General features: G+C 44.6%; 1 long non-coding RNA gene across 2 annotated transcripts; it reads right to left on the bottom strand.

The window, feature by feature from the left end:
• Nucleotides 1–7,416: 7,416 nt before the first annotated feature.
• Nucleotides 7,417–22,503, bottom strand: LOC115311210. 2 transcript variants are annotated; one of them, XR_005716957.3, is made up of 4 exons: nt 22,443–22,503; nt 14,683–14,731; nt 13,637–13,759; nt 7,417–7,590 (listed from the first exon to the last, which is right to left on the bottom strand). It is a non-coding gene; the product is annotated as an uncharacterized LOC115311210 (long non-coding RNA). The 2 variants fall into 2 exon arrangements; XR_005798725.2 differs by lacking the exon at nt 22,443–22,503 and adding an exon at nt 17,806–17,892.
• Nucleotides 22,504–22,893: the final 390 nt, after the last annotated feature.

Genomic DNA, 22,893 nt, shown 5'->3' with positions numbered 1-22,893 from the left:
GCGATATGATGCTCCAATCTTTAAGACGTATGCTCTGTCTGCTGGCCGTAGCTAACGCCATCTATATGTCAATGGAGATCTGCTACGGTGAATCAGCTCCAGAATTCAATTCATTCCTTCCGAACTGAACTCGCTCGGGCCAGGATGCCATTTTCGTCTGCTGCGGTGGATCATGGGACGGCCAAGACATTGAATGGCAGAACAGCCTGGATGTGAAAGGAAAACGGTGGTGCGGGCGGTGGGACAAACTAAGAGCCCTCATTGAAGACAACGCTATGTACGGAATTTGGACCCTTCTTATGACCTACCGACACCAGGGAGCGCCAGAAGCCTGCATCGGCCCGGTGCGCAAACACTACAGGTTTTGGTATGCAGCGAAATGGCTGGTGTTCGGACATTTCGACGCATGCCTAACTTCCCCTTACTTGTTTCGTACTCAGCAGACGAATCTTTGTTATTGCGTTGCTTCGGCGCAATTCCAAAAATATGGAAAGGTAACGACTGATATGTGTGTCAATCGGTCCCGTGAATGTCAACGACCCGAAACCGATCATTTTTTAAATTATTACCGAGGAGAGAGTTTCCCGCGCAGACCCGCTTTATTTCCGGAGAAGCCTGTAAGCATAGCCTGCAGGGTGTTGACTAGCGGATCTAAACGCTCCGCCAGTTGCGATGAGTACAGCAGAGATATCATAATACAGGCACTGGCTCTCCTCAATGCAACATTAGTAAAGACAGTAGTCTCGCTAGAGGATTGTCCGCACAAGCACCAGGCAAATAAAATTGATATTTTTATGCTCTTCGAGAAATTGTCTAGTGGGCTATTTAGAGATTGTTATCTACCAATAGTCAACTATATCGGAGCATTCACGTTTTACGTGAAGGAATCAAGCATGATTCCATTCACTGCAGGATATGCCTTAGGAGGGTCGAAGCTGTCGGTTATTTTCTTAGTGCTATGTCTCGCATTTTGCTTCATCACACTCGTTGTTTCAGATTTACTAGATGCTACCACATCTGGGATGACCGCGGCCAACGACATCATGCTTTTTCTTGTTGCGATTTTCTACACGACGTCTTCTGATTTCAAAGCCTCAACCCGCTTCTGGACGAGCTGCCACTTTCTCGTCCCAGCGTGGGTCCTGGGCAGCTTCTCCCTTTCGCTGTACTTTAAAGGCCAGTTGACTTCGTGGCTGGTCGCTCGCATTTCAGAACCAATTGTGGACGATCTGATTAAACTCGAAACGGCTTTGGATGCTCACGCAATTACATCATGCGTTACCAGAGACACACCGTGGAACTTTGGGGTTGGTGATTCATACAACACTGAAGTCGTTAGCAAATTGGAGAAATCACTTGACCCAAAGACGGTAGAGGGCACGTTCGAAGACTGCTTTCAATGCGCTTCAAAGAAAGGCCGGCTGTGCATCACGGTCAGACAATTGCCGTGCTTGATGCACTCCCTCTACCCCAGATTCACCGAGTCTAAAGTACCGCTGGCGCTATTCTACGCCGGGGTACCTGTGCGAAAGCACTACCGTCTGAGGATGGCCTTTCGGTCTCTCGTTCAAAGTGTCGACGAGACAGATTGGTTTCATATGGCTAAGATAGTCTGCAGGGTATCTCAGCCAAAAGAAGAATTACAGCCGTCGCCGCAGTCGCTGAATGTTGTTGGTGTGGCGCAGTTTGTATTGCCGTGTTTTGGTGTGTCGGTTTTCGCGTTCTTTTTGGTAACGATCTTTGGGCGCTATTTTCGTCGGCGTGCTACGAGATTGACAAGAATACGGGCAGTGTAAGCATTATGTAACAAATGCGAGAACCGGTACCTTGATTCGTTTTTGCAAGTGCATTACAGCTACACGTTTGTTACAACGGTGCTGTTAAGGGATAGCTTGCCCAGTATCGTGTCCGTAGAAAACAAATGTCGACACGAAACTCCAAACAGCTACCGCCATCAATGATTGACGGCGGCAACCGTTCTAGCCTTTGCATTCTGGTTTCTACCAGAGTGGAAGAGCTGATTTTCGTAGTCAGCGGACAAGCTGTAGGACGACGTCCAGACGTTCTCTAGGCGTCGTCCTACAGAAATTCCTAGTCTTAAAAGACATCCTTGAGGTCCTCCTAGACGTCGTCTTTGAGGTCGTTCTTGAGATCGTCCCAGAGGTTGTCCTCGAGGTCGTCCTAGACGTTTTCCTTGAGATATTCGAAGAAGTCGTCCTTGAGGTTGTCCTTGACGTCGTCCATGAGGTCGCCCTAAACGTCGTCCTTTGGGCATCGTCCTAGACGACGTCCTCTGGGCGTCGTCCTAGACGCCGTAAGAATAACAGCTTCGCTGGTCCTCCATCTTCAAGTGAAGTGGAAGGAAAATCTAAGGCAAAACTAAGGGAGATAGTGAGCTCTATGATAACAAAAAGAAGTATTCCAGATGAATGGAGGCTTAGTAAGATGAGTATGCTATATAAGGGAAAGGGAGATAATTCTGATATTAGGAATTATCGTCCCATAACCGTGATACCAGTTATTTACAGGTTGGTAGTGGAGATTATAAAGACCATACTTGGGGGAGGGGGGGGGGGGGAGGAATAGGTAGATTGCGAGGGCATACTGGGCGAGTTACAGAACGGGTTTCGGAAACAAAGAAGGTTGGAGCAAAATATATTTTCTCTAACACAGTGTATAGAAATAGCACAAAAAGAAAACACACAGCTCTGGCTGGCATTTTTGGATATCAAGGGTGCCTAGGACAATGTGAACCAAAGGAACCCGTGGGACATAGTGGAGAGCTTACACCTATATAAAAAACTAACAGCAATATTAAGGAAAATTTACAAAGATGATAATGTGATTATAACATGGGAAGGAAAGGCAACGGGGAAAAATAGAGATAAGACGAGACCTTAGGCAGGGGTGCCCGTTATCGCATTTGCTGTTTATGCTGTATCTGAGAGGATATGAAGATAGACTAGAGAACAGTGGGCTTGGATTCGACCTTTCGTACAGTAAGCTAGGCTAAAAATTCAGCCATCCTTACCGGGATTGATGTATGCGGGTGATATCGTACTAATGGCTAAAAACAGGACAGAGTTGCAGGAATTAATGAGCATCTGCGGTAGGGAAGGAGAAAAATTAGGCTTAGAATTCAGTAGAGAAAAATCAGCAGTCATGATTTTTAACAATGATGAAGTGGAGAAGCTGAAGATACAGAATATTACAGCTGAGAGAGCTAGCAAATACAACTTTCGAGGAGTATGAATATGTGATGGTGCAGAATATCTCCGTGAGCATGAAAAGTATATAATATGTAAGGGCAACAGAAATGCAGCTGTAATGAAAAGTAGAGCACTTTCAGATTACTACTGGTATGAGGGGGTGAGAGGTATTTGGAAAGGGGTCATGGTGCCTGGCTTGACTTTTGGAAGCTCAGTGCTATGCATGAAATCCGAAGTGCATGCAAGACTAGAAATAAAACAGCGTGGAGTAGGTAGACTGGCTTTGGGGGCACATTGCAAAACGCCAAACGAGGGAGTACAAGGAGACATGGGATGGGCGTCATTAGATAGAATTTGAGGATCGGTTGAGGCAAATGGATGGAGAGCAATGGGCACGAAAGTTTTTCAGCTATTTATACACGAGGAGTATAGACACAAAGTGGAGACAGCGCACTAGGAAATTAAGAAGAAAGTTTGTGGGCTATAGTGCAGTTACGCAATAGCAGGTTCCAGTTAAGAAGAAAGTTAAGGCCATAGAAAGAGATCGGTGGCTAGAGGGAATGCAGACAAAGACGGCTCTGGAAAGCTACCCAAGTAGCACAGAATTTTCTAAAGTCATCGGCCATGCCTCGGCCATTGCTAGGCCAACGATCAATTTGGTCGGCCACCGGCAAATCCTCGGTGGACAACCAAAAACCATGGTCGGCAAAAGCCAGGCCACCGATGCCTCGAATTCAGCTCGGCCATTGGCAAAGGGCAGTGCTCGGCAAACTCCCGGCCATCCAAGGTATTTTTTTACATGTCGGCCACCAAGGAAGGGCCTAGCCCGGCATTTGCCCAGTTGCCAAGGCCTTGTTTTCACCTCGGCCACAGGGCAAAAAACGAGGGCCGGCATTTGCCAGGCCACCGAGCTCTTGTTTTCACCTTGGCCATTGGGCAAAAAACAAGGACCGGCATTTGCTAGGCCACCGAGGCCTTGATTTCACCTCGGCCATTAAGCAAAGACCGAGGGCCGGGATTTGCTAGGCCACCGAGGCCTTGTTTTCACCTTGGCCATTGAGCAAAGAACGAGGGCCGGCATCTGCTAGGCCACAAAGGTATATCCGAGGGTCGTTTTCAGCCTGGCCATGGAGCAAATACCGACGCGGCATTAGCCTGGCCACAGATGTATCACCGAGGTCTCGTTTTCACCTCGGCCGTTGGGCAAAAAACAAGGGCCGGCATGTGCTAGGCCACCGAGGCCTTGATTTTACCTCGGCCATTAAGCAAAGACCGAGGGCCGGCATTCGCTAGGCCACCGAGGCCTTGATTTCATCTCGGCCATTGAGCAAAGAACGAGGGCCGGCATCTGCTAGGCCACAAAGGTATATCCGAGGGTTGTTTTCAGCCTGGCCATGGAGCAAATACCGACGCGGCATTAGCCTGGCTTTGTTTTCACCTCGGCCATTGAGCAAAAAACAATGTGACATTTGCCTGGCCAGAAAGGCATAGCCGAAGGTCATTTTCACCTCGGCCATAGGGCAAATAATGCTAGCTGTGGCATTTTCATTGCCACTAAAGGTATACCAGACGGCAGTTTCCTCCCCAATCTAAAGGCAAAATAACATGCAAGAACAGATGTTTGTGTTTGTAGGTTCATCATGTTGCAGGCAACAATACTCAAGCTCTAGGCATCACTGTAATGCACTCAAGGCACTGGGGTGGATCAGCTAGGAGGCATCCAGATTGAGGTCTTTGTGATCTGAACATCATATGACGCACCCATTCTCATTGAACCTTCATGTTAATGCACCTGCTGCTTCGCTGTGCAAAAAGAAAAAAGATTGACAAAACCTACCTAGTTGCAATTGCTCATGATAATCAAACTCTAGGCTAAATTGCAGTTGCATTAGCTTTCCAACAACCACCTCCGAAGTCTGGCACAAATGATGTGCAATGTTTCTTGTCACCCCGTACGAAAAAAATTGGTGTCATTTACAGTGTATGTTATCTACTAGGCAAACAAACAACAGAGAAACAGTTTACCGGTTTCACAAGAATATAGTCTCCGAAGGATATATATATTGCCTAGTCCAAAAATTTCAAAGGTGTTGGTGGTCAGGCTGTTGGTTAACTGATCATGAATTCAATGGACACTGTAAGAAAGGGTCATCAGTTCGATTCACTGTCAGATTAAAAGTGCATGTCCCCAGGTTAGTTAATTTATACCAGCAAAAGAAGACACCAATGTGTTGAAATTCGAAAGATGTTTGTCCTGTCCGTCTTCTTTGTATAACTCTTTCGTATTTTTGAATCAGGGCTGTTCAAGAAGTATCCAACCTTTGGCAGGAAAAAATACATTTATTTGCCTTGAGGTCTAAAACTCTAATCCCCTTCAAACTACCCCTATTGAAAATCGCTCTGATGGGACTTCAGGATTTTTTTAAAGGGTGTGAAAGGGACTTCAGGAATTTCTGAGATGTTTGACGGGGGCACCGATATTTCCTGGTGGGTTCACTGGCCCCGTCAGAGGCTCTCCTGAAATGTCTAAAGTCCCCTTTACGATGCCTTGAAATGTCTGAAGGCCTGTCAAGAACTTTTCTAATGGGGTCGGGAAAACCTTCAGGCCTCTTGATATGTCTGTGTGGGCAACGGCCCAGGTGGAAAAAACACATTTCGCAGAATTAATGAACATAGCTGCTTATTGTACGCTACGGGGGAAAAAATAAGTATTTGGAGAATGCCGATCGTGTGTGAGTACGGTCAGATTTTTATTACTGCTCTTCTATCAAATACGAGTGGGCTCCTGGACCCGTCTGTCACTGCCCGGGTGTTCGGTCGCAAAAGAGCTACTGAGGGCGACCGCCCATGTGGAGAATTGACGAGCCGCGGGCCGAGTGGTGTTGGCCGAGCAGCGTTTTGAGGCGAACGCAATCCTGTCCGCTCGAGGCGAAATACGTGCAACCATGTATAAAAAAAAAAGAAAAAAAAAAAACAAGAAAAAAAGAAGAAAAAAAAAAAAAGAACAACCCGAGAGCAGTGCGCGCTTTCCAGGAACAGGGACGCACGCGGGAGCGACTCGTTCCGGGAACCGGTCCCCCCACGGGGGACTGTCCCCAAAAAGCAATCGCCTCTCTCCGCCCGGCGATGGGGAGAGGGTGCAGGGCTGCCAGGCCAGCGGTCGGGGGGAGGAGGGTGCTGTGTGCAAGCGGGGGAGGCCATAGCCATTTTCTCTCTGCTCGTGTGCGGTTCCGGTTATCCCCCGAGCCTGGATGTTTGGAGCGGACCAATTTCCTCCAGGAAGGTGAGCATGCATGGTTTTGAGGGCTCGCCCCTTGGTCTGTTTTGATCCGTGCAGTTTCTTTCTTGGTACCGCAGGTGAACCATAGTTCGGCGCAGGCCGCCTTCAGCACCGCTCGAGCGCCTTTGTGTTCAGCGCATTCAAGGAGATGGTGGCCGGTGTCGGCTTACTCGCCGCAAAGCCTGGCAGTCGGGGTCAGCGTCCCACCGCATGTTGTGCCTGCGCACCGGGATTATGGCACTGTGGGTGTTGAGACGGTGGATGACGGCCGCTGTCCGGACTTGTTCCTTGCGCCTCTTCGTCCGTCCGACTTCAGACCAGCGAGCAAAGAATACGCCGAAGACGCCGGCGCGACGTCATCATGGACGAAACCGTGACTGTGCTCGGGATTTCTCAACGGCGGCGGGTGCTGCTTACGAGTTTGTGGTTTTCACTAAACGTGCTTACTGAGACTGTGTATGTGTCCGTGAGGTGCACCTGCTCGGTTTTATTAGCTGAACTACCGTACATCAGGAATATACCCAGCGGCATTGTGAGTACTTTGAAAGGTATTTTTCTTTGTGATAAGGATGTCAGTTGTCCCTGTTTGATGTGATCCCTTTCGTGTACAGTTCCTTGCGCCGGGTTTGAACAAGCGTTGCTTTTTGAGTTATAATATGCATGTAAAACTAAATGTCGGCAATAAATTTTCAGTGTTTTGACCTGCATTTTTGTCTATGGTTCACGGACATTTGGGCGTCTAAAAGTTTGATGGGCTAAAGGGCCTGACGGGTTAAAGGGCTGTGGGGCTAAAGGGTTTTTCTATGGGGTATCCTTGAAGGGTTTTTCTGTGGAGTATTTTTGAAGGGTTTTGAAGGCCTGTGAGGTCCCATAATCCTTCAAGGCTGACGGGCCCTTTTAGAAATATTTTCAATAGGGACTCTCCTTGGGATAGCATACACTTCAATGTTTGAAAGGCTTAGCTGTTTATTCAGCCAGCTGTCCCGGTGCCCTGGGCCTCTTGTGCCGTAGTTCACATGGTTTCTGAATGAGCCGAAGTCCTATCTTCTTTGATGACTTGGCTGCCTCCAGTTCCACATGGCCCAAGCCTCAGCGCAATGCCTGCAAAATGTTATGAGAGCAATTCACTTATAGGATCAAGACAAACAAAATTTAATTTAGGCTAATAGCTTCTTTTCATGTCACCATTTCGGAACAATGTTTCTACCAAACTAGACAAGCAGAAAACCGAAGAATTGCCACTCATATGGCTGCATGAAAAAGTATAATCTGCTTGTAACACTGGAATGTGCTTGCCAGAGGCGAGTTACAGCATAATGATGTGCTGTATTACCAATTTCATGTGATCGTTTAAAATCCTCTAAAACTGTAAAACTACGGCACCAGAAAAAAAGTATATCAAGTATACAACCTCTACTATTTGCATTGACAGCTGCCACTAAATAATGTTTTGTCTGAACTAAAATAAGTACAGTGGACTCGCAATAATTCAAACTCTGATATTTCTTACTGCCAGTTAATTCAAACAAATTTAAAAATTTAGTTTTTTAGCTATGTTTTAATTAATTCCAACAATGTTTTCGCTCCGTTCACACTATTTGTCCATTGCGGAGGGTTAGCCCCGTTGAGTGCGCTTCTCATCGAGCACCTGTGTACTCCGGAAAAGCAATACACGCGAATCTCGTGGTCATTGCTTTGCCGCAGTATACGGGTGCTAGGTGAGAAGCACACTCGATGGGACTAACCCAACCCGATTATGCAAGGAGCACTGTCCTGACAATCTGCTTTCATTATTTGTGCTTCTTTGATTTTTCTAAGGGGGATTAAATTCCAGATAAAAGAAAGAATATTTGCATATAGCAAGCAGATTTATAAATTCCTTCGACTAGGATAGCTGGGCGTTTCTTCAGGTTTAATTTTATGTGAAATCTGTCATTTGGATGCCACCCCAATGTGGGCATTGGACTTACAGAGGCCACAGTTCATAGATGTAGTTATATTAAAACTAACTGAGCTTAGAAGTGGACAAGGGTAAGGTTGGGAACAACCCTCACAAGTTAAGCTGAATTTTTGTTTAAGCACGGCACAACAGTAGTAAAAGGCTTTGAGAAACTATTCTATATTCAATTAGAAAATATTCCGCCAGTATTAATATTTGCTTTAAGCCTCACCAATGTTTTACGTGTGCCCTTTTTTAAACAGGCCTGTGCAGAGGATAGTATAAAAAAACTGCTTGGTACATGTAGTTATTCCAATAGCAATTTCATACCTTGCCTCATATCACTTTTCCATACATTTCCGATAATTCAAACTTCTCATATTTCAAATTAAAGTCTGTGGCTTCCAGGAGTTTGAGTTACTGAGAGTCAAGTGTATTAGAAGATATTTCCGGTCCTCCCAAAACCAAGAACCTGAACACTAACTTCAAGCAACAGCTTTTCTAGCTGCCAAATAAATGACATGCCACACCAGAAGTGTAAAGCTTCCTTCAGTGACATGAATAGCAACCTTACACAAAAAATGAGCACCAGTTCACTTATGCACAGGAGGCGGCTGTCGCCATGTAGGAAAATAACACAACTCGCAAACGTCCATAACACAGAGGGACATGCCCACCCCAAACTCCAGGATAGCCTAGGTCTGCTGAAAAGCCTCGTCCATCTATCTTGGAGTCCCCAAGTAGCAGCAATCAAGAAGTCAACTTCCCCTCGAGGCAGACTGCCCTCGAGCCCCTCCCAGTGGCCTTCGTTATACCAGAAGCCCAAGACGGATTACGTTAGTGAAGAGTCCTCTCGCTCGTTGCCTAGGAAAAGGTGAGGAGGAGCATCACCACTGGGAAGGTCTAGGGACCATTAACGCAGCACATCTCTATCTTCTGTTTTGGTTTGATCACATTTACACTGCATTGGAAAACCATAAATGCCTGCAGAAGCAAGTCACTGGACCTTGGAAAAACAGCAGTGGACTGTTTTTCATTATTCCACACTGTTCATTGTTAAATTTGTTACACCAGAGACCGCTATTTCACTAGAAATGGCAGTTGGTGGCTGCACTGTCATTGCACAATTAATAAGAGCATGAGTCTCTGGCAATGAAAGTTTCTTAGTAAAACTGGTGCTCTAAAAAATGCTGTGGTTCAAAAAAATGATGATGATGAAGATAAAAATTTAAATAACACTTGATTGTGATGGGTTCTAAAGCCGCAAGCCACATGGTTTTGAGCAGAGGTTGGCGACACCTTTTGTCATAAAAGCACCTTCAAACAAAATATTGATAAACATTAGTTCTCTCTAAACAAAGGAGGAAACCATCACTTCATTCTGTGATTTTGGTTTGCTTCAACTTGCAATAATTTTGACATTGCCTTGAAATTTCACTGTAAAAGAAATGTCTTATGATGAATGTACCGAAGGCTGGGGCTCAGCTAAATTTAAATGGAGAGAAAGGTTCTCAATTAAGTGGCACACAACAAAACATACAGAGAGAGACTTTAAGAAACCCTTTCCATGGGTGCACTTCCAATACTGCTTGATGCTTGCTTTCCCCCCTCCCCTTTTTTTTAAATAATATATCCTGTATATTTGCTAGTTAGTTGTAAACCTTTTAATGTCGTGTTATTTGCTTTCGTTTTATGTGTGAATGTATATGTTGTATCCCACACCTACTTGGGCCTTCGATGGCTTGTAGTATCCTCTAAATAAATAAAAATAAATTACAACCATCTCCAAAACAAAAATATTTTGCTGGACCTTAGTGCTTTCTATTGAAGAGTACGGCTGGGCAATGAATAGAATAACCGACCAATTAATCAAATATTGCTTTAATCTGGATTATTCTGTTTATCCGGTCAACCGGTAAAACCATGACGAACGAAAAGAAAATCAAAATTAAATGCTTTTACCATAGAGAAATGGCCGAGTACATGTATATGAAGGGCAAAGTTTAGGTGAAATTTTAACCTAAAATAAACTGTAAGGGCAAGATTTGTAACTCCAGACAAGGTGCAGAGGGTTACATGTGCTCTGGCCACTTTAACATATATTGAGTGTCTGTTTAGAGCAGCGAGAACAATCAAAGGAAGCCGCTCTTGCCGATGAATATCAACAAACCCCTTTGCCTCATGCAACTCAAGTAATAATCTGCGAGCGTGTCCTCAAACTGTTGTCAACTATGTATTGAAGTTGATTCATATTCAATTTTGTATACTGTTTATCAAACATTCAGTAAAGGCAAACAAAAATATATATAATTTTGAGTATGCATGGAAAGGAATGAGAATGATTAATCTATTAATAATTGGTTAAGGGATGGCAATTATAATGATGTTTAAATTTATAATCAATGCTCAGCCCGACAGTCCAGTCATTGTTGCTAGAAGCTGAATTGACCAAGCGACGACTGACAACAATGGCACTGCCTTAACAAGAAAACTTCAACTAGCGATAAAAGATAACGTTCAGAAGAGATTGTAGTGGCATGATGCCTGACTCGGCCTGATCATGGTTGAGAACCGCACACCTTGCTGCAGACGTGCTGCTTCTGGGATTGTTTATAGTCACCATTATGTTTGCCTGCTGAGTCATAAGACAAAGTTATTTGGCTGGGACAAAGGCCACCGGCCCAGATAATTGAGGCGCCAACAAGCACGGCTAGGCGATAGCAAAACATAAAGATGACTCAAATCGAGGTGCTCCTAAACAATAAGAAACAGGCAGAGTCGCATAGCAGTGGCCATGCACTCTTGTCCTCAAACCGCCTCTTATTGCTACTTCAGCATCTCTTGTAGAAGCCCAGCAAGCAGTGGATTTCGGTCACTGCACTAACATTTCAGCTTGCACTGTCCAGGACTCAGCACGACCCCCAACATACTCAAGGACAGAGATACAAAGAAGCAACCTACTAACCTCTGTGTAAATGTGATCAAAGAAACAGGGAATACCCTCGAGCTTATAGCCTAGAGAATAGAAAAGCACCATACACAACATTAACTTCCTAAAAAAGAGGGACATCAAACCTGGTTCTAGGGAAAAAGATATAGGCTAAAAAAGTTCTTCCACTCACAGTCAAAACATAGGGAAGACTTATTCACCACAGTTACAAGCTTCAATTTTGTTACTGATTCTTTCAGTATAAATTTGTGGACATTCTCTTGGGTCAAAACTTTTTCAGAACAGATCCATAAAGGCTCACAATTATTCCCTCAAATGTTTTCACAGTTCCAAATACAGATCCCTGTTTTTATGCAATCTTTGCAACAAAATTCTGCAAGAAAAGCAACAAAAAAAAACCACTTGATTAAATGTAATAATTGTGCGCCCTTATGGGATCCTGCTGAAATAGTTTTGACCGAAGGGAATGACTACAAGCGTATACTGCAAGAATCAATAATAATAATAATAGAGCATAGAAATGTGTTGACTGAGCCCTTTCTGTGTTTCGACTCTGAGTGGACCAGGCGTACAGGGACGTAGCCAGGGAGGGGGAGGGGTGCTTATGGGGCTTCAGCCCCACCCCAGAAATACAGCCGACCCTATAATATTATACACAAGCATTTTGACCCCTTACCCCTCTCTGAACCCCAAGTAATGGACATCCCAGCCAGCAGTGGTATAGCCAAGAATTTTTTTTTTCTTTTTAGGAGAAGGGGCCCCCTAAAAAGAAAAAAAAAATTCTTGGCTATACCACTGCTTTTTGCCTGTATTTTTTCATTAGAAACAAGTTCGATGTCCACCCGTTTTTGGAAACTTGACCTTGTGTATGAATTTTTTGTACTTCCTAGGTTAAAAACTCAAGCTATTCTTCTTTCAACCACATTTACTCAGAGGTTCGTAGGTTGCTTCATTTCGTTTGTTGTCTTGGAGACCTTCGGGGTTGCGTACAGTAGAAGGCTGCAATATCCGGGAACGAATTCCCTTTGTAGAGTGGTTGTAAGCAGGAAAATATTATTTGTAAAGAGTGCCTTTGTGTCTCCCTCTTCAGGGTTGCCTATTTATTTTTAGCCCATTGTTTTAGATTTCAGTGTTTGCATCATCCTTCATGAATCCCTACTACTGTATTGGGTAATTCACCTTGTTTAACCTGTGCCAGCTTGCACCTCGGTTTTCTTCTTTAAAGAGACACTAACACGCCCTAAAAGTGTGCATATTTTTTTTTTTTTGCCAGGCGATTTAATTTGTGTCAAGATACTAGTCGGGAAATATTTTACTACACAGCCACGTACATATTTAATAAAGCCAAAAAAACTCTGCAGTTCGAAACCGAAAAGACGACGACGACGAATTTGCGTGCACCGTTTGTCATGCGATTATTTTGCACGACAAACGCTTGATGTCTGCACTTGAAGATCAATCAATTGGCTGGTATCACAAATGACCGTTCCGAAGTAAAGCTCCTCATCCGTCGCAACGTTGGTGCATCATGCGTCACCATTGTATCGTCCAGCCCGCAGTACGTCGCTGTATTGAATATGATATGTATAAGTACTTCCTGTGATCTGTGCAGGATTTTTTTTTTCAATCGGCATTTTTGCTGGCTTTTGGAGACCACAAAAATGTGGTTCATGTTCTTCTTTTTTTTTAATGTTGCGTGTGTGCCTTAGATGATGCAAAACTTTGAATAGATTTGGTACATACAGTTTAAACCCCAGATAACCATGAAAAAGAGAGTGAGTGCGATAGCAAGCAACCGATTCAAGAATGGCTGTTTTTGAGCAGAAACAAACAATTTGGATCCGCAAGTAATGTTCTGGGTAGTTGGAATATCGTAGGTCATGTTCAAACAAAAACCTCAACAAGCATAAACACCCTATCAATGTCCCTTTAATAGATTACTGTAAGAGTTACATTTCTAGACACAAGCATAAACAGTGTTCGTGATTAAATTGCAAGCACACAGTTAATTCATAGGAATGATTGAGAGCATACTTTTGTTCACTAGTGCTGATACTGACTAAATGATAAACCATCATTTAAGACAAAAACAAAAAAAACGGTGCAAAGGACACAAGAGAACAGACGCATAAAACACAGTGCTACGGTGTGTTCACCTCCACCTCTTTTTCCATATTTCCATTCTTTGTTTCTAATCCATTTGTTAATATTTTTTTGTTTGGGATTATTTGTGCTAGGGGTTCACTGTAATGACCCACCTGCCATGGCATTCACTTTAGGCGCACTTCTCCCTTCTTCAAGGCACCATCCTCGAAGAAGTGCTGGGTGGGCGTCCCTTTCACTTTTGTGATGCAGTTCCTCAGGTTCCCATTGGTTGCAAGCTGCCAGACAAACCAGCTGAGTCCGGAAAACTAGTCCTGCAGCAGCAAATTTCACTTTAACACTTTTAGACGTAAATACCCATGCACCTAAAAGAAGAAAAGACAAACAGCAAAGCAAGTGGTTTGCCCTTCTTAAATGCTTTCTTTCATTTCGCTGGGAACATATGTATCAGTCACACACTAGTGTACATCCAGTGGTATGGCTTAATTTTAAGATGAGCACTCTCTTATATAACTTCAAACTTATCTAGAAAACACTGAATATAATGGGTCAGACATAAAAAGTTGTTATGAAATAACCTGTATGTTTAATCAACATTTCCTGATATTATACACAAACAGTAATACATGGTGGGACTGTGCATTAATTAGAAACTTGCAACCGGTTGACAGTTGACATTTATTTAAATAATTGATCAGTTATTGAGTGACTTGGAGGTTTATAAAATTGTTCACATAATTTGAAATTGTGAATATTACAAAATACCGTTGGAGAATGTAATTGCTGGGATTCCCATATCCTATGCAATGGAGGAACAAAACGTAATAATGAAGCCATTTCTATTTAGTGGTGTGTTTGGCACACAATCAAAGGTCATGGGTTGATGTGGCAGAAGCTGACATCAAATGCCAGCTACTAGGTATTATTGAAGTAATTAAAAAGTGAGATTTGGAATGCAATGCAAATAAGGCATTATCCTCCTTCAGGTATAGCCCTTAGACAAGGATGCTGTACAAAGTTACTCCATGTAATGGCCCACAAGCTCCCCAAATTAATCAAAACAAACAATAGTTCTTGCTGACATATTAGGGCAACCTTCCATCAACACAAGTGACGTCAAGGCAACTGTTATCGCATGACTGCCACGAAGCACGAACATCCACACAGTAGTCAATATATGCTGTCATATCATTCAACTCACGTTACGATGCTTGCTAATCATGTCAGCTTCAGCCTGGTCAGGGTGGCACCTAGCACAAGAATTCAGACTTCACTGTGGTTCATATCATGAAGAAAGACACACCATATAATAAGTAAAACAACACTAACAACTAGAACTTTTAACAAGGAGGAGGGTGCAATAGCTTATTGTACAGAATGTCCCTGAAAAAATCTAACCCTGGTTTTCGCACCGCAAAAATAAACTAGGCTTCGGAGAAAGCTCAAACTCCGTTGGAACATAGCCGAAGCCGTTCAAGCGAGATGCTTAAGTTTTAATGCATATCATTACCGGAATAAAAAGTTAGAAGTGGAAAACTGTTTTTGATTATGAGAGGACGCCGTCCCTGAGAAGCAGCAGACAGAATGCCGCTGTTTGTGACAGCATCTCACAGATGGTGCCTCCATCTGCCAAGGATCAGAGCCATAGATAGGGGAGAGTTTGGCCATCCATTGTCCTCGGTGAACCCAGGCGGACCCTGGACTCCTCCCACCGGCATTGACGTTGGCCCTAGCAACCGCGTGGCAACGACGAACCCGCTGCAATCGACACGCTCCCGACCACCATTTTTGTTCTTATTCCCCGTACATGTGCATAGGCTACCCTGGAGGTTTACCGGCTTCTTGATTTTCTGAGCTTTTATTTTCAAAGACGAAAATGATTTGTTGCTGCGCCGTCGGGTGCTCTAACAGCAGCCATGACGGCTTTCGGTTGTTTATTATTCCGAAAAACAAAAATGAGGGAAACTCTGGCTAATAAAAATAAAGCGCGACACGTGGACGCCAACGGCTGGTTCCCGACTTTGTGAGGTAAGAATCTTTTCATTTATTCCAAAAACTTTCCACTATGGAAATGATCACCCGTGCCTTGCGTGATCGCATCTACAGCTACAATCACGGATGGTATGGATTTATAAATTACTGTAAATAGCATTGATCTGGTCATATATGCAGTTCAAACTTTGGCTCAACTCAAGAAAGTGAGACATAATTATAGTTCGTTGCAATCAAGATAAGCATGTGCGATCACTAAAGCTACAATCCTTGTTTGTTGCATAAAGATATACGAGCACATGGAATTTAAATGAAACAAAACAAAACGGCAAAGTTAATGTTAATTATGCGCATTTCTCATGTTCACTATCTGGAACTTCTAAGGGGCCCTGGTTATGACAGCTCTGTTTAAACTAGTGACTGCTAAGTAAATTGAGTTATAAGTTGTCCTGGATTTAATGTACATGATGCAACTAAGCATGCAAATGTTAATTATAGGGCATTGTTAAGTAAAATTTATCATATTTTTCTAGGCAATTTGAAGGATCCCAGTTTGAGCAAAATTGCGCAGATGGTTGGAAGAAGCTGAAACAGACTGCCATTCCAACAGTGTTTGCACATTCTAATTGCAAGAGAAGGAAATCACCAATGATGCGAAATGCTCCATTACCAAAGGTAAGTATGCCACATAACGGGTGTATTTTTTGTTGTTCGGTCACATGTACTCCAGGCAAAATAAAAAAGAAGAGTGACATTAGGACACTTTTAATTTTCCCAGTTGCTTACCCTGCTTGAGGGACGCTAAGAACAAAATTGTTTGTGCAGTTAGGCGGCTAGGTGCAGTTAGGCGAAGCAGCTCAGTGGCTTGCTCCGCAAAGACGTTGTGCAAGCTTGTACAGCGTCCCAATAGACCTTTTTCTAAATTCCCCAAGCACCGAGTGTAGTTACAGGCATTGCACGTGCTAGCGTCTGCAGTAGTAATTATTCTAAATCAAAAAGTCCAAAACAAATTTTGCCTCGCACACACGTTCGTCAAAGCCTTATTATGATTATTTACTTTGAATCTTTTATAAGAGAAAGGCCAGCGCGCGCGGACCGTAGAATTACACTTCCAGCGTTGTTCTCGATGCTTGGGTAGTTTAAAAAAAGGTCTAATGGGACGCTGTCAGCTTTTATGTGCTATCAATACCCGGCCAATTGAGTCAAGGCAATCCGCTTTCCAAAGACGTTGCCATGCCGACAATTATCGCATTCATTTAGGCTTAGTAATGGCCAGAATCAAAAAACTATAAAAAAGATGCAAAAAAGCAAAACTATAAACTAAGCAAAACTAAAAAGCAAAAAGATGCAAAAACTATAAAAAAGAAAAGGTCATTGCTCATGCTTTGCGATTTAAGTGAGGTAAGGCAAAGCGAAAGCCTCCTGCACGATTCGTTGCTAACGCGCCTGATATTACAGCTACAACGACATATTAGTTCCAAAGCGAGCGGCACTCACTCACCGGGGCACTGCCACGTTTCCCCGCATCCCTACCGAGCCAGTAACGTGATATAATAATCCCCCTCCTAGGTACTGCGGCTAACTTTAGCAGCTGTTAGCGCTTCAAGCAAACGGGCCGAGACTATGTTGCTCACGCGTTAACTGCGGCCTAAGGAACGCTAGTTAGTAATAAAATAAAACTGAACATAAACAATTAATGCAAGTGCACGTAAACGACAGTTGGCGTTCGCGAGGACAGAAGCAGATAATGTCTGCTTCGGTATTTATCAAAATGCCTTTTCACAGAAAAAAAAAAATTCATGTGACTACAATTTTAGGTTCTTCAATTAGTTTTATTTCCTTCTATAAAGAACCGACAAAGTTGGGGACAAGGATACAATACTTTTGTCAGGTACTGTAACCTTGCTGCCAGTCGCTCGGGTTAGACCATTGAGGGAGCGCTGGAAGCCTCGAGGGCAAGTGGCGCCATCTGCACAACCTACTCGGCAACGGCACATGAAGATCCGGCATGGAACAAATCAATTTACGACTGCATCTCAAAAGACATTGGCTCAACCTTCCAAAATGAACCGATAATGATTGTGGGTGACTTTAACTGCCACATATTAGAACTGGATGGTAGGGAAAGCAAAGCAGCAGAACTCAGGAAACTAGTAAAAAACAGCATAAAGGGGGGGGGGGGTGCAACGATTTCCGGACTTTGGTAAAAAATTTGTGGAAGTTGCCCTCTGACACTTCTGAAGTAACGAACAGAAAACCGATTTCTCCTGCGTGTCCTAGTTGTTGCATAAAAAAAGATAAATATTGGCATTTCGGGCACCCCTCAACTCACTCCCAGTCTTCAGGGTCACACCTGGTCCCCCTCCTAGTGACGTCCTTCGGAGTGCCGTGTGGGTTCCCGTGTGCTGTCTCGGAGGACATTTCCTCTCCCTCTCTCTGCTGACATTAGCGGGCGTTAGGCTGCAGCTTAGAGCCGAGCGAAGTCACGTAATCTTCTAGCCGTAGTTCCTCCGGCTGCCACTTGCCGCTGCAAGTGCGGGAAAAAGCTCGGCTTTTGCTTTGCAATTATGCAGCGGAATCGCGACATTTTGAAGGAAGGAAATGGTTTCTCTATCCTCCAGGGCACGATAAACAACGTAAAAATGAGGAGATGCAAATTCTTTTAACCATAAAATTGTTGAACCCCCCCCCCCCTTTAACTATAGTTAACCTGGAGCCACAATGCAAGGGAAAAACAACCTGGAGCCGCAACAACCAAAAATCAACAATTGACTATATCCTCATAAACGACGAGGCAGGCAAAGAAAACATCAAGATAGATGCTATAGACATAGACGAGAGCAAGGTAAGCAGCTGTGCAAGCGATTATAACAGAATACTGCTAAAACTAAACACCAACAACCAAAGACAGAAAAAAAAAAAAAAAAACATCCAGGAAAATTACTGGAAGCTAGGAGCAGAAGATAAAATAGAAAAATTTGCATCAGAATTGGAGAAAAAAATTACAAAAGACAACACATATGAAGAACTAATGAGCCTAATTACCCAAACAGCCAAAGAACAAGTGGAAAAAACCAGAAAAGGGAAACAATAAAACCGAAGCCCCTGGTTCGACAGGAGGTAAAGGAGGCAATTGGGAAGACGAGAGATCAACAGGCAGCACAGGTGGGCACAACGAAAAGGCTACACCCAAGACTACCTGTGGGAATGTTTTGAAGAAAAAAAAGTTCGAGTGAAGGCACTATACCCCGTTTCACCTCATGTTGTACCGCAGCGAAGGCTAGAAGTGCGAGCTCATAGCGTTGGCAGCTGCCCTAGGTGCACGAGAGCTTGTGCCGCCGAGGTGTGCCATAGAGCAAGGAGCTCACGCTTGTAGCCTTTCCTGCGGTACAACACAAGGTGAAACAAAGTATAGTGGCCACAAAAATTCAACAGTTCTGCAGAAAGACAGAGGAAGACATACTGAAAAAGGGAAAAAAATCTAACGAGAAATTCTGGAGACAAATTACTACAATGCATGCAGAAAAAAAGAAAGAACAGACACGTATGCTGCAAAGAGGGGGCAAAGACCGGAAAGAAAAATGCGAAATAGAAGAATGGATGACTGAGTACTTCTTACAGCAACAACAAAAAACTGAAGCAAACCCCAGAAGAGACATACAGTCAAAAAGAAACTTTGGGAAAACGCAAAATACAGAAGCATTCCATACTAGATCCCATAACCACGGGGGAAATGAAGAGGAAAATAAGACGACAGAAAAACAAGAAGGCAACCGGTATGGATGATATTCCGAACGAGTTCCTGAAGGCAATTAAGAAAGAGGCAGCAAACAACCTCAGAACATGCTTTAATGAACGCCTGGTGTCAACAGAAATACCGTAAGTGTAGAAACAGGCAAGAGTAAAGCTTCTATATAAAGGGAAACAAGCAGACCCAAAAGACCTCAATGCCTATCGACCAATCGCAATAATCAGCAGTCTGCAAATTATTTGCAAGCATAATAAACCACAGGCTACAGATCTTGTATGATAAAAACAACTTTTTCGTAGAAGCTCAAAATGGCTTTCGGCAAAACAGAAGAACAAGCGATAACCTATTTACGTTAATCCCAAGCCATAGAAATGAAAGACATCCAAAACTCCCAGTTGTTCCTGGCATTCCTAGACCTCGAGAAAGCATATGATGCAGTACCACACCAAAGATTATGGGATAAGATGAAGAAAAGCGGACTCAAAAAGGAAAGTGTCGAACGCATGAAGAGCTTGTACAGGGGTTGCGAGGCCTGGTACACATTAGAAAACTACAAATCAAAACCAGTACCAATAAGTTTTGGACTGAGACAGGGGTGTCGCCTATCACCAACACCATTTAATGTGTACACAAACGACCTTCTCAAACATCTCAAACATCTGGTGGAGGAAGGGGCAGGGTTGCACTTGAGCACTACGACCAAGGACAAAGAGGAAGAATACACGCGCATCCCATGCCTGGCCTTTGCGAACGATGTGGTGCTCCTCGCAGAGTCCTCAACCAATATGCAGCACGATTGACATCTGCACAGGGGTGGCAGCGAGGGACAACCTTAAATTTAATGCAGGAATAACGCAGTGGATGGGCTCCAACGTGAATTTGGACACCAGCTTTTACCTACAAAATTAAACAGTACAGAAAACAACACCCTACAATTACCATGGTGTAACAATAACGCACAGCAAGGACTACCTGACCAAACAGGAAAAAAACGTAATTAAAAAGTCAAACAAACTGAAGGGGGTGGTGTGGCATCTCGCCAGGCACTCATACAATAGACACTCGGTTGGGAGGCTACTATGGAAATCCCTTGCAGTCCAAGCAGTGACTTACGCGAATGACGCGATTACATACAGCGAGACAGTGGTAAAGTGTCTGGATCGACATCAATACAGACTGGGGAGATGGCTGCTGAGCTGCACAGCAAACGCAGCGGTAACCGGGGAAATGGGATGTCTACCTACAAGATACGAGAGGCCAGGTCGAAGCTTGCATACATGGGCAGACTAAAGTTCCTTCCCCAGGAGAGCTACGCCAGAGGGATGTACTACCACATCCGATATCAGGGGTCCAAGACAGGCTGGATGAAGAGAATAAAGACCATAGATTCTAAGTACGGTGGGGGCACAACAAGACATCTGGTGACGACGGAACAGGAGTGGGCGAGGACAATACGGGCAGAGGTGACACGGCCGGAATAGAGGACTGGAGAAGGACAATGCAGAGGATACTGAGCCTCCAACTGTACAGGAAACACAAGAAGGAACCAGCGCCCTATCCACACTAGCAGGGAGACCGAGCCAGCGCGCTGCTGTTCCAGGCTCGAACGGGCTCCCTACTGACCCAGAGACGCAGATTTGAGCTTTATGGAGAAGATCCAAACTGCGGGCTCTGTGGCGGCGACGAGGAGACTGTCGAACACATCTTGGGACAACGCAGTAGCATCGACCAGAAAGGGCAAAGCGCGTTGTAGTGCGGTATAGCACAGGCCCTTGGCTACGGAGACGAGGCCGAGGAGGGCAACGACGACGACAGTGACCATAAAAATTACACGCCATATGGGGACTTGAATCATCCGACGGAGGCAACAAAACGCCGCCTCGTGGCGTGAAAGCGACTTTGCCACACCGCAAAACCCCTTGCCTAGAGCGGAACGCCTGAACTGTGGCCTGAACAACCTCAACAATGCACATCCCCCCCCCCCCCCCCCCCTGCCGCCCTACCACGCACACGCCCGCTGTCGCACAAGCCGTCTCGCTAGCAGACGGACGGAAGAGCGCAGTGGCGCAGCGAGCGCAAGTGAGAATTTAGGGAGTTTTCGTAGACCGCGCTGCCCCCTCCGCTAAGCGTTCCGCAACGAAGAAGTTGCTACTGCGCCTGCGCGCCGATAGCCTTGACTGTGGAGTTCCCGCTATCATAGCGGGTTGCGGAGTGCCTTGCGGGACGGCGAAAACGATCTACGAAAACTCCCTATTATCTCGGCCTCAGGGTGCGCCGTGCGTGCGGAGCAAGGCGACAGGCGGCGCAGGGCGGAGCGCTGTTTCATAGGGAGGCTGTAGTGAGGGTGGGCGCAACTCAAAACCTGGAGAGCGTTTGCAATTTAATGGCGGCGCCTGAGGGAGAGGATTCGAGAAAGGATATGCCCCAATGTTGCCTGCACGAGAGCAGGCGCCCGCTCTGTTGCAACTCCGTTGCTCCATGCACCTTTCCTCCTCTCGCCTCCCATTGCAAGCAACGAGCGCCTTGGCGCAGCCTCTCTCGCTTCCTTCTCGCTCCGAGAATTGCAAACGTCGAGCGGAGAAAGCAAAGTTGCCAGACAAGCAGCAACGTCCAAGATGGCGGAATTTACCATTTTTCGCGTTAAAAAAATACTTAACCTATCGCAACAAAACTGGTGGCCATGGAAAAGTAATCATTTATACCTTGTGTAAATTATTCAAGCACCTTAATGGGCTTTTATGACCCGAGTTAGGAAAGAAAACGACCCTTTGCCCCATAGACTCCCAGCAAAATTTAGCAATTAAATGGCGTCCACGTCCCGTGATCGCCGATCTAGCAGTTGCACCCACCCTCACTTGAGCCTCCCTACTGTTTCAGCTCATTTTGTCCGCGATAGTACAGGTTGAGAAGCTGAAAGCAGATCACCCCGTTATCATGTCGCTAGTACCACGGCAGAACTTCAAAATAAAATATTAACGATAAACTCGCGGATACAATAAGAACCCCAAAATATCGCCGTGCGAATGCAATTGAATGAGGGCACTCTGGGCACAGGGTATTTTTAAAGAGCGAAAGCAATCCGCGAAACCACGAAAAAGACAGTCAGACATATGTGGTCGCTCCCATCAAATGTAAACAATAAAAGGTTTTTATATTCACTTACCAGGTTCCCGAACAAATAACAAGTGTTCGAAAGAATGTTGCAGATAATATCTCACCTTTAAATCCGTCAACACGTCCAAACGACACGTCCAGATGAAACTGCGAGTCTGCGACGCCATTGGAAAAATGGATTGTCTTGGCCGGCCGGTTTTACGGTTTTACCAGTTTTATTTCAAAGCGCTGCCCATGCAAAGAAACCGAAACTATACTTGAGGTAGTTTCGGTATAGATTCCGGCAGGTTTGAAAGATCAAGGAACGAAAGTAAACCCTGAGACAATGATAAACAAAATAACAGACAAAACAACTTGCCCTCTCCGTTATTTTATTTCTCCTTGTCTCAGGGTTTAGATTATGTTAAAAAAATTAAATGTATTTTTTACGTGCGTTGTGTGTGTGTGAAGGTGTGAACGCGAGAGTCCGTGTGCGTGCCTCTGCGGATGCGATTGCGTGTGCAACACTGGTGTGTGCAGGCGTGCATGCGTCTGTGTGCATCTGTGCGCGGGAGC

Source organism: Ixodes scapularis, unplaced genomic scaffold (genome assembly GCF_016920785.2).
Source record: "Ixodes scapularis isolate PalLabHiFi unplaced genomic scaffold, ASM1692078v2 PGA_scaffold6__148_contigs__length_123643588, whole genome shotgun sequence".
In the NCBI taxonomy this organism is placed as follows: domain Eukaryota; kingdom Metazoa; phylum Arthropoda; class Arachnida; order Ixodida; family Ixodidae; genus Ixodes; species Ixodes scapularis.
This window is presented reverse-complemented; position numbering and strand designations above follow the sequence as displayed.